We start from the raw sequence: 20,272 nt of genomic DNA, 5'->3' as shown, positions 1-20,272 counted from the left end.
TCAATCCTCGGCCCATTTTTAAATGGGGTTGTTTGTCTATTTATTATTGACTTGTAAGAGTTCTTTATAGTCTCCAGGTACAAGTGCCTCATCAGATATATGATTTGCAAATATTTGCTCCCCTTCTGTGGAAGTCTTCTCACTTTATTGATGGTGTCTTTTGGGTCACAGAAGTTTTCAATGTTAAGTCTGATTTTGCAGTTTTCTCTTTTGTTGCTTGTGCTTTTGTGTCGTATCTAAGAAATCATTGCCTACCCCACAGTCATGAAGATTTTTCTCTTGTGTTTTCTTCTAAGAGCTTTAGAAGAAGAAGAGTTTTAGCTCTTCCATTTTGGTCTTTGATCACCTTTGAGTATTGGTGTATGGTGTGTAGGTGTCCAAATTCATCTTTTTTGCAGGCGAATAGTCAATTGTCCCAGCAACATTTGTTGAAAACATTTTCTTTCCTGTTTAATTTTCTTGACCACTCTGTAAAAACAGTTGACCATAAATGTAAGGTTTATTTTGGGGCCCTTAGTTTCATTGATTTATATGTCTGTCCTTAGGTCGGTACCTCACCGTCTTGATTAGAGTAGCTTTATAGTAAATTTTCGAGTTGGGAAGTGTAAGTCCTTCAGCCTTGTTCTTAGTTTTCAGTATTGTTTGGCTCTTCCGATTTCTGTAAAAAGAGCTAGCACAGCCTTGTTTTCCTTTGACAAATCCCAATTTGTCCAGGTGTTTAATTCTTTTTCTGTGTGTCTGTATGGTTTGCTGATATTTTGTTGAGAATTTCTTCATTGCTTTTTGGCTAGTTTTTTGTTTTCACTGAACTATTTTCTTTGTGCTCTTAATATTATTCTCACGAGGAAGTGGGCGAAAAACAAATGAAGATTCATTGAAGGTGACCATGTTGGAAGAAACTTTTCTATAATACCCATGTGCTTTGGGACAGGATGGAGGTGGGGGTGAGACTAAGTCATAATGTTTCACATCCACCCTTCTCAACAATCCCTCAGTCCTGGGCTTTCAGATAGCATCCTATAGTGTGTACATGCAGGTGGCCTTTGCCTACAGGAGTTAAGCAGAAGATTTTTCTTTTCCACAAAACTTTGTTTCCATTACTTACTATGGGCTCGGTCTTGCGTGCTAGGTACTTTACACGTTATCCAGTAGAATCTTTATTCACCTTGAAACACATGGAGGCCAGATAATTTGTTCAAGGTTACCCAGTGTAGAAGCAGCAGGGCAAAGATTCAGGGCTGCTGCATGTAAAACTTGTGCTATTCTCCATGCTATGAAGGGGAACTCTGCCTTCTCTTTCCCTCCCTCCCTCCCTCCCTCCCTTCACCTCTCCCTCGCTCCCTCCCTCCCTCCCTCCTTCTCTCTCCTATTTATTCAAGTCACATTTATTGAGCCCTTACAATAATACAATAATAATACAATAATAATAGTAAAAATTAATATTATGAGCTAATATTTATTAAGCACTTACTATGGAGCAGAAGATATGTTTTCTCCTTAATGATTATGAGTATATTTAATTCTTATAAATACCCGTGAAGTATATTCTTTCATTGGTTTCATTTTACTGTTGGGAAAATTGATGTATCAAGAGTTTACATAATCTGTCCAAAGTCACAGAGCTACTAAATGATGGAATGGGGAGTTGAATCCAACTAAGCTCTTCAATGATGCATGCTGCAGTTATAAAGAAAATATAACAAATACACTAGGCTGATAATGGGTAAATGTTTTTAAATGCTGCTTAAGAGACTGAAGAAAATGATCAAAGTACGCACAAGCTGTCTGAAATAACTAACTGTGCTCAGAGAACCAGTGGAAGGACTCTCCTAAGAATATGGTAATTGGTCATGATTTTATTTTATTTTTATTTTTGAAAAATGTTTATTTATTTTTGAGAAAGAGAGAGAGTGCGCATGGGGGAGGGGCAGACAGAGAGGGAGGCAGAGGATCTGAAGCAGGCTCCGCGCTGTCAGCACAGAGTCCAGTGCGGGCCTAGAACTCATGAACTGTGAGATCATGACTTGAGCCAGGTGCCCCTGTCATGATTTTAGAAGAAGAGCAGGAGTTTGCTAATGCCTGGCAGGGGCAAGGAGAGGTCAAGTACTTCAGGCGAGAGGAGCTGCATGACAAAAGGCAGAGAGATGAGAAGACAGCGAAGATGGCCATCATCTTCCAAGCGTGGTGAGAAATTGAGAGCAAAGCAGTGCAGGACTGGCGGGGGAGCAGTGAGCAAGCCCGGGAGCATCGCTGGTGCCAGAGCTGGGCTGCGAAGGGCTCACGCCGACGTGTCAGCATCAGAGCACCATTTCTGAGCACAGGAATGACATGCCCACGGTGGACTTAGAGCAGATCCCAAGGCAGTGGCCAGGAGACCAGGGGAGCGGAGCCTGGCCATGGCCGGGGAAGAGGAAGGAAGTTGATACAGGGGGAATCTCATTTCTTACTCTGACAACACCGTGTGAATCTGGGGCGGCTACTTGTTTCTATTTGGGGGGAATAATGAAACAAATTGTGTACAGGATTTAGAGGTGGGTTCAGTTGGCTTCCATTCCTAACTTCCCACAGCTTGGGTGTGGTGTGAGTCCCTGGGCTGATCTCATTACCTGTCTCAAGGTAGGTTTCTGGAACAGAGGTAGAAGTACCTGGCTCTTGAGGAGATGCTCAGTATAAGGTAGTTACATGGCATTATCTTCAAGTACTTCGTATTTACCTGGGATTAAAAATACATGGGGTGTGTGTGTGTGTGTGTGTGTGTGTGTGTGTGTGCGCGCGTTTTAATAGCTTTATTAGACTATAGTTTACACAACATAAAATTCACCCATTATAAGTATCCAGTTTATTTTAGTAAGTTTATAAAGTTAGGCAAGCATCATCACCACAATCCATTTTGAAACACTTCCCTCATTCCAGAAGTTTTCTTGTGCCCGTTTACAGTGAATTCCTGCTCACTCCCACCCATAAGCATCCATGATCTGATTTCTGTCTGTACAGATTTGCCTTTTATAGACATGTCTTACAGATTAAACACGTTAGTCATTCTAGACATTTCATGTAAATGATACATATAGGTTTTTTTTTTGCATTTGGCTTCTTAAACTTTGCTTAATATTTTTGAGACTCATCCATGTTATAGTGCATATCATAGCCTGCTACTTTTAGTTGCCGAGTGGTATTCAGGCACATATGTGGATAATACTGCATTTTGTAAATGCGTTCATAAATTGATGGGCATTTGGATGTAAAGTGTATTTTTGTACACCATTGTGTGCTACTAGATCACCAGAACTTTCAAATTAACTGAGATTTATTTTCCTTTGATTAAGAGTTTTGAAAAAAGCAGATAACCATGTGGCAAAGACCATATGAGAGACATAGAAGGGAAATTTATTGTCTGTTCTATCTAGCCACGTCTTTATCACCTACATATCTATCAACCATCACTGTTTATTTTAGCATTCAGGAGCAGAGGAGTAAAGTAGACATGTCTACCTGTAGCTCTCAAATCCTTAAAAAAAATTCTTTTACTTATGTGATATCTACAGTAGCCCTCCACCCCCCCCCCCCCCAGCTGTGGTTGCAGGTACCCACAAGCAGCCACCTTCAGCCACCTTCAGGAGGCAAATCATCCTTCTGACATATCGTCAAAAGGTAAACAGTAGCCTAATGCTATGTGATAATGCCTATGTCATTGACCTCACTCCATCTCATCATGGAAGCATTGTATCATCTCATATCATCACAATAGGATGGGTGAGTACAGTTCAGTAAGATACTTTGAGAGAGAGCCCACATTCACATAACTTTTACTATAGCATATTGTTATAATTTTTCTACTTTATTATTAGTTTTTGGCGTTAATCTCTTATTGTGCCTAATTTGTAAATTGAACTTTATCACATGTATGTATGTGTAGAAAAAAATGTAGCCCATATAGGATTGGGCACTGTCCATGGTTTCAGGCATCTGCTGGAGGTCTTGGAACTTATTCCCCGCAGGTAGGAGGGGACTACTGTATCGCTGAGTTATTCAATTTCATTCATTTTACTGTGGCTGCTAACCATCATGGTGGTCTTGTTCACTTGAAGAATATTTCTCACAATAAGGTCGGAAACTAAAAATACATTTGGTTGATGCAGAGACAAGATGGAAATGAAATCCACCAGAATTCTTTTCTTTTTCATACTTCAGGCTAGTGGTATTTTGACTAGAGTAAGGAGGAAGCCTGTTTCCCTCCATCACGTGTGGCTTGGCTCTACTTGCACCCGTCACCCTGTTTTGAATTTCTTGTTCGCTTGTGTGTTTCGTTGATTAGGCCTTTACTTCCCAGGGGGTTAATTTCTAATTTTTGTAAATCTGACCCATGGTGCGGTCCCTGACATGGTAGATTCTCAGTGAAGTTTGGTTAACATGTAGGTATGTGCTAAGTAGACTGTTTTAGAATTCTGAGGTTTGTTTTTGTAAGCGGTGGCTATTTTGAATGTATTCTGGGTGGGTTGAAGTGAAGGGCCCACTTCCTGGTCCCATTTACAATTTCTACTGCTATGGTCAGTTATTAGGAAGAGACACCTCTTGGTTCCCTTCATTTGCCCAGGGGAGTTCAGTGGGAACCGGCCACTTCTCACCCACTAGCTTTCTGTGGCTAAAGAATCTAGATCCCTAAATAGCCTGGTCTTTGTGCACTGGGCTTCTAAAGCTGGCATCTGTTTTTCCCTTCAGATCGAAAACTTTGCACTCAGGTCCGGTGCATGTGATGCCCAGCCTCTACTAAGGAAGACCTGAGAAAGAAGTCAGATTTCAACACAACGGTGACAACAACCTCTTTACTCGTCTATATCCTCAGCCCCACCCAAATCCCCTGATGGCTTCCGTGCCCTTCTTCACGAGGAAGCCAGAGTCATCTTTTCAAAGCTCACATCTCCGGCTGTACTCCTCTTGAAACTCTCCAGTAGCTTTCTTCTTCCCCAATAGTCTAAACTGCTTGGTTTAGCAACCTACTCACTTCCAAAGGTGACTTCTGTCTGCTTCTCTAGTCTCATCTCTGGCCCCTCACCTTTTATACCTTTGCACCATGAATACTCAGAGGCTACGGCCGAGGATGTGGGTGTCTTGCTTACAATGAGAGGATGTGGGGATAATGACGAATAGTATAAACAAACCGCGTCAGTAATGGGGAGCCAGTCTGCCAAATGTGCCATATGTCCCCCCGAAAGCCAAAGAAGGGAGACAGGACTCTTGTTTTCCCCTCAGTAGGCTTCAGGTCCCACGTGCCTCTCAGAGCATGCTGTCCCTCTCAGTTGCTAACTACCTCATGTTTCTCAAATTGTGATGTGGTCCCAGCTCTGTGCGGAAACTGGCAGTGGTGGGCTTTCCTGAGAGGCCACAACGAAACTCCTTCCAAAGGGATTTTCTAAGGATAATTTTGACTGTCTGCAGGTTTCTTTCTTTTTTTCTTTTTTTTTTTTTTTTTTTGGTGCTGACTCTGGATCTCTTTAATGGGTAACAGTCCCCTCCAGTATCAGTGCAGGTCTGTAAGCTTTTCCAGGCTTCCAGCATATCCCTCCCTGTGACAAGTCCTTCTGAGTTCTCGTTATTGGCTCACATTCAAGCCTCATCCCACACAGACTCCCTGGAAGCTTTCTCTTTTCGTCCTCCGACTGAGCTTAATTACCTACCTTTCTGGGCTAACATAGCAGCTTCTGTGCCTGAGAATCTATTAGGAGTGGTGAAGGGTTGACTTTATAATGCTAACATTCCTTTTGTACTTACTGTTTGAAACAGATCTTTCTGTCACAAGTGGATCTGTTTGCCCTGAGAGACAGTTTTTACTGACAAGGCAGAATGAATACTTAATTAGTTCTTTTCAGCAATTTCCAAAGGAAGGTGTGCTTTAATGACCACCTCAAATCGTGGCAAATGAATTTGTATTCCTGGCTTTCTCTGGGGAATCATTATGGACGCATGGTTCTGGTAGGTCCAGTGTGTTTCAATCCATTATAATCACTGCTTCTTTTGGTGCTCCTCTGTTCACAACCCGGGGCAGCATGAACTCCTTCCTGCTGGTGCTTGTGTCCTTTGGACATACCAATTACTATTTGGAAGCTTCTTTGCCTTTGAACATGACAGCGTGTTCCAGGCTCACCTCGTACCTTCCCTGATCCGGTCCTGAAAGCAGCCAGTTCTCCAAGAAACTCTGATTTTACGGAGCATAATCTGAGCATGGGGGGTGAGTTTGGTGACAGGTGATGTTGTGGGTAGGCAATTTCAATGGGCTAAGGTAGATAATCGACAGTCATTAAAACCATTCATTCATTCAACCATTGTCACTTAATTCCAGCATTACTTCTACAGTTGATGTTTTATCCTGTAATTGAATCTTATGTTTTCCTGGACCATCATTAATATAATTCCTCATTTGCTTTATTGTGCAGTACAAGAAAACAGCTTCAAAATAACAACACGAATTTTGTTAATAACGTAAAGTAGGTTTGGTTAATGTTCTTTGTAGTTCTTTTTGTCCATGGAGCATATCCCACCATAGATGTTCAGTCAAAGTACTGTGGTCAGAGCATCTTGGGGGGAAAAATAATCGTTTTTCTGTGTGGTTATGTTACTAAATTGATATATGGTTAGATTTATTTTTCTCGGTTTATTTTCAGTTTTAGAAGTGCTTTTAAGAATTAGCTTTATTTTTAATAGGTAATGAACTGACATTATTCAAAGGGCATAACGGCCTAGAAAGGTATATACAAGAAGGTTTTCATCTGTCTCTTTCCCCTCCACATATCCCCTAATGTGTTTCCTGTAAGGTGACTGCTTTTGTCAATTTCTGATTTATAATTCCTCTGTTTTGTTGTTATTGTTGTTTTGTAAATGTATGAAACATAGAGATTCTTGCTTTTTTTTTCCATAGACAAAAGGTAGCATATTATAGCTGTTCTTTACTTTCCAGTTTTCACTCAGCAATATACCCTGGTGAACTCTCCATATTACTATGTAGAGATTGTCCTCATTATTGTGTGTGTGTGTGTGTGTGTGTGTGACCACATAGTACAGTGGACCCGTGAGCAACATGGATTTGAAGTGTGTGGGTCCACTTATACGTGGATTTTTTTAAAAAAATAAATAGGGCACAGTACTGCAAATGTATTTTCTCTTCCATATGATTCTTAATAACATTTTCTTTTCTTTAGTTTACGTTATTGTATGAATTCGGCATATAATACATAATAACATACAAAATATGGGTGTGTATGTGTACACACACATACATATACCACATCTTCTTTATCCATTCATGACTTGATGGGCATTTGGGCTCTTTCCATACTTTGGATATTGTCAGTAGTGCTGCTATAAACATTGGGGTACATGTGCCCCTTCGAATCGGAACTCCTGTATCCTTTGGATAAATAACCAGTAGTGCAATTGCTTGAGTAACTCTATTTTTAATTTTTCGAGGAACCTCCGTACTGTTTTCCAGAGTGGCTGCACCAGTTTGCATTCCCACCAGCAGTGAAAAAGAGATCCTCTGTCCCCACATCCTCACCAACATCTGTTGTTGCCTGAGTTGTTAATTTTAGCCATTCTGACAGGTATGAGGTGGTGTTTCGTTGTGGTTTGGATTTGTCTTTCTCTGATGATGAGTGATGTTGAACATCTTTTCATGTGTCTGTTAGCCATCTGGGTGTCTTCTTTGGAAGAGTGCCTATTCATGTCTTTTGCCTATTTCTTCACTGAATTGTTTGTTTTATTGGGGTGTTGAGTTTGGTAAGTTCTTTATAGATTTTGGATACTAACCCTTTATTCGATATGTCATTTGCAAGTATCTTTTCCCATACCGTCGGTTGCCTTTTAGTTTTGCTGATTGTTTCCTTTGCTGTGCAGAATCTTTTTATCTTGCTGAGGTCCCAATAGTTCATTTTTGCTTTTGTTTCCCTTGCCTCTGGAGACATGGCAAGTAAGAAGTTGCTGAGGTCGAGGTCAAAGAGGTTGTTGCCTGTGTTCTCCTCTAGAGTTTTGATGGCTTCCTGTCTTACATTTATTTAGGCCTTTCATCGATTTTGAGTTTATTTTTGTGTCTGGTGTCAGAAAGTGGTCCAGGTTCATTCTCCTGCATGTCACTGTCCTGTTTTCCCAACATCATTTGCTGAAGAGACTGTCTTTTTTCCATTGGTTATTCTTTCCTGCTTTGTCAAAGCTTAGTTGGCCATATGTTTGTGGGTCCATTTCTGTGTTTTCTATTCTTTCCATTGATCTATGTGTCTCTTTTTGTGCCAGTATCATACTGTCTTGATGATTATAGCTCTGTAATACAGCTTGAAGTCTGGAATGGTGATGCCTCCAGCTTTGGTTTTCTTTTTCAGGATTGCTTTGGCTATTCAGGGTCTCTTCTGGTTCCATACAAATTTTAGGGTTGTTTTAGCTCTGTGAAGAATGCTGATGTTATTTTGATAGGGATTTCATTGAATATGTAGATTTCTTTGGGTAGTATCGATCCGTGCTTTTTAATACCAGATTGTTTTAAGGAATTTAATCTGCCACTATTCCTTTTCTGAAAAAGAAAATAGAAACAAAACTAAACTCAAACACCAAAATACCTCACACTCTGTTGTGATCACTGAAATAAATGAACACACTTTTAATGAGTGTTGCAGTGCCTTCTTAGGTTGAGTTTGCCCTTGAGAAGGGTACAGTCCACACTACACCCAGTGACCTGGTCAGTGGTGTCATTGTGGTTTTGATAAGCCCTATGAGAAGAAATGAAGGCTGAGATAGAGGCATCTAACAGGAGGATGCGTCCTTGTCATGGTTTGGGGGAACACTTTTCTGTGACATCTGTGGGAGACCTGAAAGATGGCTGATGATAAGATGGAGAAGTCCTGAGTGGGCAGAGGGACGGGGCAAGAGAACTATTCAGAAAGAGGAAATAAAGTTTGTGGATTCTGAGGTCAGGAGAGTGGTTGTTGCAGGTAACAAAAAGAAGGTCAATGTGGCTGGAGGGCAGAGGAGCAGGATGAGAGGTGCGTGTTCCTGCCGAAGAGATACGCAGGGGTTAGTTCTTGAGGCGGCACCAGGAGGCACCACATTTTCTGAATCTTTTGCTTTTCTCCATGGTGCCCAGAACACAGCTGGATAGAGTTGAAAATAACTACATTATTTTTGAGTTAACTGGGGTAGGTCATTTGAGCACCAGTTTCTTGGGTTAAGATTTTGGACTGGTAATGTCTTAAATTGGTATGGGATCATTAGGGGGTGATTCTGTCTAAGAATTGTCTTTCACACCATCCTAAGACAGCATATAAACAAATATGCAGACAGTCTTCCATTTGAAGCATGTTAGAGCTGGAAGACCTAGGATCACCTGCTGTGATAGTCTAAAACACTAGTTCTGTTTGTGAAGTACGGGAAGTTCTGGTGCCTCCAAGTATGATCTTTGCATGTCTTGTCCAATTTCATCCTTACAACAGCTCAAGGAGGTGAAAACTAAATGGGTGAACTTGTCTTTCTGTCCCCTTAGCAAGATGGACTCTCCCCATATTGGTGCAAATGGGTAGAATGATCACTTTATTCTCCCCAGGAGTGAGCAAGTCAACTTTTTGGGAAAGAAGCCAAGACCAACAAAATTACCACTCAGGTTATGGTGTGAAGGTCTGGTAGCAATGCAGGGAGGATTATCTCTATGGGAGATGTGTACCTTGATGGCTTATTATCACCACCACCATCATCGCTGCTACTACATGACGAAAGCAAGCAGTGTTTACCTAGTGTTTCCATCATATCTTGACACCATGCTAAGCATGTTACATGGATCAACTCATTTCATATTCAGAAGCATTCCAGAAGGTAAGAACTGTTGTATTCCCATGCAGAGATCATGGAACTTGGCCACAGCAAGGCAAAATAGTACCAAGTGCAGTCCTAAGCATCTCCCCAACGATAGCTTATTTAACACTTACAACAACGATATATGTGCTGGGGACCCCTACCATGTCTGTCCTGTAGGTGGGAGAACTGGGTCTCACCGTTGATAAGCTGCAGGGTTGGCATTTGGACCTCGATCATCCTAAGCATGCACTCAGCCTTCAGAGCACCAGTGCTACAGACATTGTGGGGTGGGCGGAGGTGAAGCCTTCCTCTTCATTCCAACATATGACTACCACGGTCTGGTCACCTCGTTGGTCTGAGCTCAGTCAGTCTCCTTATGTCGGGCTTCTGTGCTCCCCATCTGGCTGGTTTGTTCTGAGGATCAACAGAGGTATAGTGAAAATCTGTAGCACTTGACTGAGTGTTTAAGGGGTTCTGTGCTAAGTTGAGTCCTAGCTCTGCCACTTACTATCTGTGACCTCATCCAAACATGTGGAACTCTCTGGACTCTACTTGCTCATTTCTGTGACCCCTCAGAGGTGCATGCTAGCAACACCCCATGAAATTATAGTCAACAGCTAATAACAACTCTTTGCTCTTCATGCAGTCTGATTTACTTTCCATGTCTGTTTTATGAAACAGTACTGCTGTGATATCCACTTGACAGATGAGACTCCGGAAGATGGAGAAATTTAGGAAGCTTGCCAAGGCTCTCTCTTGCTATGTACAGGAGCCAGGATTTGAACTCAGGCAGGCCTACCTCTTACCTGGCCCAGCCAGCACCAACATCTTTGAAACCAGGCAACTCCAGGTTTGAATCCAAGCTCTGCCACGTACCAGATACATGTCAGAATAATTTACGTGACCTCTCTGAGCCTCGGTTTGCACATTTGTAAAATCGTGGTCACTGGGAGGATTGACAGAGATGGTCTATGCAAATGCCAAAGCTCAGAGCCCAGCGCATAATCAGTGGCTAACAAATGTTAGTTCCCTTCCTGTGGGAATGTTGGCGAGATCAATTGCTCCCCGAAGGCTGACACAGGAAGTGCCTACCTCAGTCCACCCAATGAGACTTTGAGGAATTAGGTTGGGCAGCTTTAATTGATCATCTTGTAATTTCCACAACTGGATGCAGATCAGCTGCACTGTATCCTAGACTAATTACGTTTGTCACTCCGCCGGGCCTGAAGAATACATTGTTGTATCTTTGCTATTAAAATGGGGTTCATCTAATTAAAGCCACGGAGGTTTGCAAACAGCCTATGGTGTTTTAATTCCAGCAGGCTGTATTTAATCAGAACTATTGCCTATGTGCCTACTGATTATGTTTCTTTTGGATCAAATTCTGAGCTTAATGTGCCATAGGGTTGCACTATTGACTGAAGTTGATGGGGGACTAGTCAGGGAGATTACAGTAGTTTGCTGGGAGCTGAGTGGTTACTATTTGCATGGCTAGTTATCTCAGCATTTATTCTTGCTATTTAAAAAAAAAAGCCTTAATAGGTAGGAGAAAATTATTGTCTTTCCCCCATTGACTTGGCATACATGCATTTCTTCATTCATTTGACACTGATGTATCAGAGCCTAGTGCTAGCCAGGCACCGTATTAGGTACTGTGGGACAGTGATAATGCTTAAGAACTGATTCTTTTTTTTAAGTTTATTTATTTACTTTGAGAGAGAGAGCATGGGCAAGGGAAGGTGAGAGAGAGAGAGGGAGAGAGAGAAAATACCAAGCAGGCCCTGCACTGGCAGTGCAGAGCCCGACGTGGAGCTCGAACTCACGAACCGCGAAATCATGACGTGAGCTGAAATCAAGAGTCGGCGCTTATCTAACTAAGCCACCCAGGTGCCCCAAGAACTAATTCTTGATGTCTAAGGGAAAAAAGATCCCACAATATGGGACATTAAGAATAATGCAGTGAATCACAACGTTACCAGAGACCTGAAATTAAAAGTTGCTATGATTTATGGCCCAAAGAGAAGAGTCCTAGGAGGCTGGAGTTAGCCTGTCGTGGGATGAAGCTCTTACTTTTACATTCTCCAGCTGTGTGCCCTTGGACAAGTCACAGCTTCAGTGAGCTCCAGATGCCCTGACTGTAGGATTGGGGTGACAATGCCTTCTTCATAGTGTTGTTGTGAATATCTGAGGAGACAGAGTATGTCAAGTGCAGGTGTTAATACTGCGATTTATATGCTCATTTCTACAGTATCAGTGTTAACTAGGTGATGCTGGAAAAGTTAATCAATGCTAGAGGAAGATATACCATCTGTTTAACTTTTACCATGTCCTAAGTGTTGTCCTAAATTTTGCCTAAACTATCTAATTTAGTTTTCATAATAACAATATGAAAAAATACTAGTTTTAAGTCTATTTTTCAGATGGAAATACTGAGGTGAAGTGACAAAGTGACTTTCTTTTCTTTTAAAAAAATTTTTTAATGTTTATTTTTGAGAGAGAGAGAGAGAGAGCGAGCAAGGGAGGGACAGAGAGAGAGGGAGAAAGAATCCCAAGTAGGCTCCGTGCCGTCAGCACAGAGCCTGATGCGGGGCTTGAACCCACGAACCGTGAGATCATGACCTGAGCCGAAACCAAGAGTTGAATGCTTAACCAACAGAGCCACCCAGGCGCCCCCAAAGTGACTTTCTTAATATGACACTGTCAGTAAGTGGCAAAACCAGGATTTGAACCCTGGCAGCTGGCTCCCAGCTCCCAGCTGGCTTGGTGCTAACCACTATGCTGTGCTCCTCCTGCTATGCAGTGAGGGTGCAAGTATGTATGGCCCCTTACGTTGGTCTGGTGCTTCAGATAAAAAACCTGTATTATCTGACTCTTTAGGAAAGTCGCGGCAAGTGTTACGATCTCCACTTGACAGATATGGAAACTGGAATTCAAAAAGTTAACCTATCTGCCCCAAGTCACAAAGATAACATGCCCCAGAATGTGGTATTCACTTTATTTTTATTTTAGCAAATTGAGATACTTCATACATTATTTGATAGATTGTATTTTCATTTAACTTTAGTTGTGGTAATTTTACTGTATCATAAAGCAATTAAAAAAAAACCATGACTCGTGTAAGGTACAAAATACTTTATGAATACACCTTAAGTTTTAAACTACTTCCCTGTTGGGCTTTTTGGTTTTCACTTATTTGGGAAAAAGATATTAATTTGCTCCCACTAACAACCTATTACATACGCCTAGATCTTTATCTTGTTTAATGATTACTTCCTCAGACTAGATTAATTCTTAGGAGTGAAGTAACTGGGTCAAAGGTTGTGAACTTTTTGCCTATTACTGAATTGTTCTCCAAGACCACTAACCATGTAAGGCGTACGTGCTTGCTGAATGAAAGAGAAAAGCTGTGCGTGAAATCCCTCCTGTATTAGTCTGGGTTTGGCCAGGAAAATGAAACCACTCCCTACAAGTTTTTTAGGGAATAGAGTTTATTATAGGAATTAGGCCTGCATGAGTTTGGGAAGGGTGTAGAAGTTGAGGGTCTGGAGGGCTGTGCTGGAAGTTGGGAAAATCCATCGCTAACCACATCATTCCAGGCTGGGTAGAGAAGCGAGAGCCCACGGAGATGTCGGAGAGTCTACACCACCGGTCACCATGATTGCCACCATGATTGCAGAGCGGGAACTTATGAGCGGGTCTAAAACGTCACCGCCTCTGGCCACTAGGGTCCCTGGCTTCTGCTTCACTTCTGCCTTCCACATTTCCCATGAGTTCTTCCCTTCGGCAAACTCTAACTCGGAACTGCCTAGTAAGGAGATTCTAGGAAATGCAGTTCATGTCGTAAAAGGATTGGTGCTGGCATTGGCCTCTGACGGTCCATGATGCCTTCTTTTCATAGGCTCGGCAGAACTTGATGGGGCCTTTTACTGTCCCTTGCAAATACGAAAGGGAAGAAGTGATTATCTTATTTTAATTTGCATTTTTCAAACTTGTGAGTGTGACTCTTGTTTGTCAAGTAGTTATTGGTCACCTGTTTATTAAACAAATATTTCTGAACACACAGTATAAATCAGCTATAGTTCTGGGCTCTGGGGAAAACTTGATGAATAAGGCAGGCAGTTTCTGTGCTCACGAAACTTACATTCCAGGGCAAGGAGATTAGAAAAAGGAACAAAATAATTTCAGGTAGTAATAGATAACATAGGGAAAAACCGTGGATGACTTCGAAACGAGTAAAAGAGGTCACTGAATATCCTGTCAGTGAATGTGGAGTCTCTGGAGATTATTTGATACTGTAGGTGGGGGAGGAGTCTTTGTGTCTCTTCAACGAAAGGCCATTTTACAGCTGTGTAGAGAGAGAAGTTGTAGAAAACTGTTAGCAAGGCAGTGAATTCCCATCCATAAATACGCAAACTGTGTCTGATGGAATGCATTTGATTATCACCTGTCAATGTGGAGCATTTTTGCCAGTTTGACGTCACTTTATAAATTGATTTTAACATTCTTTAGATGAATATCCATGTGTGGCACTCGGACTTCTCTGTTGCACTGGTTGTAACATTTCACTGGTTACCTCATGAGTTTTTGAGTTAAAGAGGATCTCTGATACATGTTCATTTTATATGTATAGGAGAGCCATGATCATCTCTGATATTAAAATGTATAGCAGTTTGGAACACATAAGTGAGCATGGTAATTTCAGGTGGTAATAAATATCATCAAGAGAACGAGATAGGCGTTGTTCCAGTTGGTGACTGTGGGGAGCAGGGGAGGCTGCTAATTTGGAGTGGGTAATCAGGAAAGGTCTTGCTGAAGAAGTGGCATTTGAACTGAGACTTGTGTATCCATTCAAGGAGATGTCATGTGCAGGCAGGAGGGCAGAGTTCCAGGCAAAAGGAACAGCTTGTGTAAATGTCCTTAGACAGGGACAGGCTGTCATGTTCAAGAATCCAATTGCAGTGAGTAAGGAGGTGAGTGGCAGAAGGTATGATCAAAGATGCTGGGAGGGCCAGATCACGTTGGGCTGTGATGAGGATTTAGAATTCTAAGCTCCATGAGAAACTATTGTGGTTTTGCACAGTAGTTGTGTAAAATGATGTGAAGTGTCATCATATGATTTGTGTTAGGGAATGAATTTATGTGTCTTCTTCTACCAGCGTTCCATTCTCATTTACCTCCTCAAATTATTATTGAACTTGACATTTTAATTAGCTTATCAAGTCTTACATTGATTAAAAAAATAATATTATTTTGATTAATTGTAAACCAGTATAATCATGAAAGTAACACATAACCATTGGAAAAACATTTGCAAAATAAAAAAATGCATCAGGGAGAAATAAAAACACATTTAGCTTTTGGAAACGTGTATACACAGACACACACACATATGTTTATATTTAGCTCATGTAATATTTTAAACTTCTGTAGTATCTCAGGGTCTTGGCCCCCTTGAACCAGCAAAGATAAGTTACAAGAATCTTCTAAGGTAACTGATCTACTAATATTGAGCAATTTACAAAGTTTTCCCGTGGCATCTGTTCATTGGGGAACAGCAGCTAATAGGTACTAACATGCAAGTGGCAGGTGCCAGAGATACCTGAGGCTTTTGCCCCAAACACAGTTCGTTTCAGGTCACACATCTGCCCTTCCTTCCTCTGAGACACACCCACTGGGAAGGCTCTTCTGGCCTGGCAGCCCCAGAAGCAGGTGGTAACCTTCTACGCCCACCTCCCACCAAGGAGTACATCTGGGAACTAACCAGTGGAAAGTAAGCTTGTACAAAGGAAGCAAGAGGAAATTCAGTCAAAGTGCCCAGAGGCCTGTATGATAGGAAGCAGGAAATAGGCATTCTTTTCCTGGGCTTTCAATGAAATAAAGGTCTCTTCTTAAAGATTGCTATTTATGTCTGTGGGGTTACATGCCCCTAAGATTGGGACATGGGGTCAGAGAAAGGCCTCCTTTTTGGGTGGACACTACCCTCATGTTATAATGAATGAGAGCAACCAACGAAAAAGGGACTGATAGCCTCACAGTGAGGTCTCTGGGTCCAAATTTCTATTGATGAACATGATGTGGGGAATAATTCCAAGGGACATTTTTTTCTGGATGATCTTTCTTTGTATGTAGAAGGAAAACTTTTTAGGTAAAGGGGAGACTTCAGCATTGAGGTAACTTGGGAATCACTGAAGTGTAATTGAAAATGACCAGACCTTGTGGTCAGGACTGGAACATAATTATGAAAAGCTGTGACTTTAGTATTCTAACATGGGGTTAAGAGCCTGGGAGTCAGGCAGACCTAAGCTTAAACCAGCTTTGCTGCTTAGTGGTTGCATGATCTTAGGCAATTTAATTAATTTATCTTTTCTGCTGGCATGATAATAGAAGGACAGAGTCTGCACGTACCCCAGGGAAAAGGAACAAAGTCCTCAGAAATTAGCAAGGTTCATGTAATCCCATCTAGGAGAGAGGAACCCAGAAGAGAGTTGGCAGAGACATTCCACAGGCTCCAGGGACATGGGTTTCATCGTGGTAGGGGCAGAATGAATTCTTTAGTTGGGGCAAAATATTCGGAACTACAGGTACCATTCATTGTTATGGCTAACTCTGTCACAAGCTACTTTCTTATTACTAATTCAGTATTCTAGGAATTTTCACATGGGTAAAAATGAGTGTCTGGAGAGTTGACTCAGATAATCTGGTCACTGGATTGCCTTAAACAGGCTGAATAATTTGAGGAGTCTCGGTTTTCCTATCTGTAATTTGGAAATTATATGTATTTCCCAAAGCTTCTGTGAGGATTAAGTGGAACATGGGTGTTTATCTAATTCACCTTCTTTCTTTATCAATGGATTAATTTGTTCAATTAACAATTCTGTCTAACAGACACTGCATCATGCACCTAGGACTACAACAATGAGCAGAAGAGATATATAGTCTCTGCTTTACTTCTTTCATGAGACATATCCTACAGGAAGATAAAATTTAAAAAGTCATTCAAAGAAACATATTAACAGGGAATTTTTTAAGGGCTATGAAAGAGAAAGTAACAGGTACATTGACAGATTCCGTTTAGATTTTGTGTAGAGGTGGTCAGGTAAACCATTCTCTGAAAAATAGTAAGGCATTAAGCTGATGATTGAGTGGTATTAGAAATTAACCAGATGAAAAGTTTTGTGAGTGGTGCAGAGAGCATTTTAGGAATGGGAGATGGCCTGTTCAAAGATCCCAAAGTGGAGGAGACTTACCGGCCACAGTGGAAGTGATCCAGGGGATAGGTGTCTCTGGAGGCTTGGAAGTTTCAATTCCATTATCCCCTTTAGCATGTGTGCCATAAGCCTCTATTCAAAGGCCCCAAATCACAAAGTATCCTACCAAAGATATCCGTCTTTCTCTTCACCCATGCTCACTCCCTGAAAAATAGTGAATTGGCTTCTTAGGCCTTGGAACTGGAGTTGCTAAACTGGGGTGATTGAATGTTCTAGTTTGTTCAGGACAGTAAGCCCTGGTGTCTGCACATTATCCCCGAGTAATTATCCACAGCATGTCCTTTCTTTCTGAAGTGTGTCGTGCTTTGGGTGATTAATTGTGTGGTCATCTGACTCTTACAACCCTTACGACCCTTACTTAACACATGGGATTTGGCCCCGGCCTGGGAGAACGCATTCATTGTGTTTTCTGGAGAGATGTTCCTTTTTGTGATAGTTCCCTTCTTTGGTCAGTTGGGATTGTATTTAAAGCTTCGAGAATGCTATCTGTTCAGACAGTGGCCATTAAATAGTGGCGAGCACTGTTGTGGTGGTCATCATAATCTTCTGTGAGGATAATGATTCCTGCTGATAGGGGGGGTCCGCAGTATGGGAGAGCCACCAATCACCCAGAATGTTTACCTTTTCTGTAGGAGCAAAGGAAATAATTTTTGGATGGCTACTCTAAGCCAGCCTTTGGGCTGGATACTCCTTATGCATTTCAGTTCATCAGTGTTTCTTGTTGTCGTTTTCGTTTTATTTTTTATTTATTTTTTGGTGAGAAATAGAGACTTTATTAGGCACAGGGTGTGACTGCTGGGCAGAGTTACCAAATGGCTACTGTGCTTCCTCCCAACCTGCAGAACAGGGGAAGGAGGGGCAGAAGAGCATGTGTTTTCTCTGCCCTCTCCCCTCGAGGCTGCATGCAGATGGCTCCACCCAGCGGGATGACCTCTCCACTGATGAATGGGTTCTCCACGACAGCTTATACCAGATAAGCATACTCGGCGAGACCACCCAGTCTGCTGGGGAGGGGCGCTTGGCTGGCCAAGAAGTTGCATAGTTTTTCTGGGAGGCTGGTCGCCAGCAGAGTACCAAGTAGGCCGGGAGCAGTGGTCACCACTCCGATGCCCATGAGAGCCGGAAACTGAGCAGAGAGCAGCATCATGCCCACTATGCCCCCTGTGGAAGCAGAGGAAGCAGCTCGTTCAGCCTGGCCCTCAAAGGCAACCATGCCGGCAGTGTTGATGATGACACCGTGTTGGCCTCCCTGGTCTGGTTCATCCAGGCCAATCTCACCAGACCTCAGGTGCATCACATTGAAGGTGGCCATGAGATTCACACTGAGAACTCACTGGGAGTCCTCCAGGGTGTGGACCTGATTGTTCTTTAGGTTGTATGTCTTGATGGCCACCGCAATGCCTGCACGTTGACTGCCACCTCCACATGGCCAAACTTTTCTTTTGCTACAGTCAGAGCTGCTCTCACGTCCTTCTCCGAGGTCATGTCAGCTGCGGCAAAGGTGCAGCTCTTCCCTAACTTCTTGGCTTGGGCATCCCCATCAGCGTTGGGCAGGTCCAGAAGCACAGCAGTGGTCCCTGGTCCTGTCAGTCTCTCCACTGTGGCCAGACCTAGACCAGAGGCTCCTCTGGTTATTAGAGCAACCAGGCCCTTCATGCTCCAACATGCCGCAGCCATCTTTACGTCTATGTTTCTAAATACGTGGCTTCCTCCTCTTGCTTGTAATTCTGGCTCCGGCCCTTATTGACTGGGTGACTTCAGGCAGATCACTGACCTCAGTGGACCTCAGTTTGCTTTTGTGGAGGAGGTTGTTTAAAATGGAGGTTCACATTCAATGGAGGTGTCAGAGAGTAAACTCAGAATGGCATTGTAAGGAAAGCTATAATTTTATTGTTCCTTTTGTCTGAAGAAAGAGTGCTTGCAGAATAGGCTTTGAGATCATGCTCCTGAGACATCACTGCCACCTCCAACGCGATGCTTTATAACCATGTGCAAGACACCCACACCAACTCTGTCCATGAATCATACCCAGGGGTAGGAGCTTGACCACGGAGCCAGATAGCACCACTGGACTCTGGTTTCACATTCTGGATTTAGAAGCTGGGCAAGAGTGAGAAGTGGTTTTTCTGCTGGCTGCCCTGTTTTTGCTTTGTCTTCTCCCTCTAGCACATGACAGGATCTGGCAGAGGTAGTGGTCAGGGGAGCATGATGGGGGAAGTAACCTTTTCTCTCATTGGGGGAGATTTGCTCCATTGAAACATGAAGTGCAACTTCACACGGCTGGGCCCTTGCTGGCTGGCAAAGGGCAGTGTGTTAGCGAACAAAAGTGTTCTTATGTTTTTGTCAATGGAAACTAAGTAAACCGCAGGAAGAGATGACAGTACCTTTCCCACTTCATTCACATGAATGATAATGAACTCCATTGTACAGCAAGCCTTTGGGCATTATCTGATGCTGCTATTTCTGCTGGTCAGAATGTGCACATCTCCCGCATGACTCAGGGTCGCGTAGTCTCTTTCCCACTGGGTGACTCCGAGAGCTTAGCATTCTGCAGAGTCCGAGCTCCAGCCTGGATATCCAGCCCCTCAAAATGAGCATGGCCATGTGGGCTACAAACCTTCTGACATGGGAAGTAGTTCCAGTGGGCATTTAGATTACAATGGGCTTTTCTTATGGTTTTTAAATATATAGTGGCTGTTTGGCAAATGAAATTCTCTCTCTCTCTCTCTCTCTCTCTCTCACACACACACACACACACACACACACACACACCCCTCAGTGATCAGAATTTCCAGTGAAGCAGAATTTATGAAAATAATTCTGTAGGGTGAAGGGAAAGTAGCGATATCTAAGTATATCCCATGCTACAGACCCTATGCTAGATACTCCCCAAACACTCTCTTGTTCCCTCCTTACCAAATCCTCTAGGTAGACAGATGTTATTATCCCTACTATATTGGTGGGGACACTTAGGTTCAGAGAGGTGAAATTATTGGCTTAAGATTATCACAAATAAAAAGCATGGATCAGGAAACTGACACTAATTGAATTAATCAGTTACATGTATGTTATAGACCTTTCCTCACTGGCTTCTCATGGTAACTTTATTATCCCTATAGATGAGAAAAAAGAAATCAGAGTTCCATGAGACATTGTTTAATGTCACATGCAGGATT

General features: G+C 42.4%; 1 pseudogene; it reads right to left on the bottom strand.

The window, feature by feature from the left end:
* Positions 1-13,415: 13,415 nt before the first annotated feature.
* LOC102957172 lies at positions 13,416-18,826 on the bottom strand (annotated as a pseudogene).
* Positions 18,827-20,272: the final 1,446 nt, after the last annotated feature.

Source organism: Panthera tigris, chromosome F2 (assembly GCF_018350195.1).
Source record: "Panthera tigris isolate Pti1 chromosome F2, P.tigris_Pti1_mat1.1, whole genome shotgun sequence".
NCBI classification, from domain to species: Eukaryota; Metazoa; Chordata; class Mammalia; order Carnivora; family Felidae; genus Panthera; species Panthera tigris.
The sequence above is the reverse complement of the archived record's forward strand: the minus strand, read 5'-3'. Positions and strand labels throughout refer to the sequence as shown.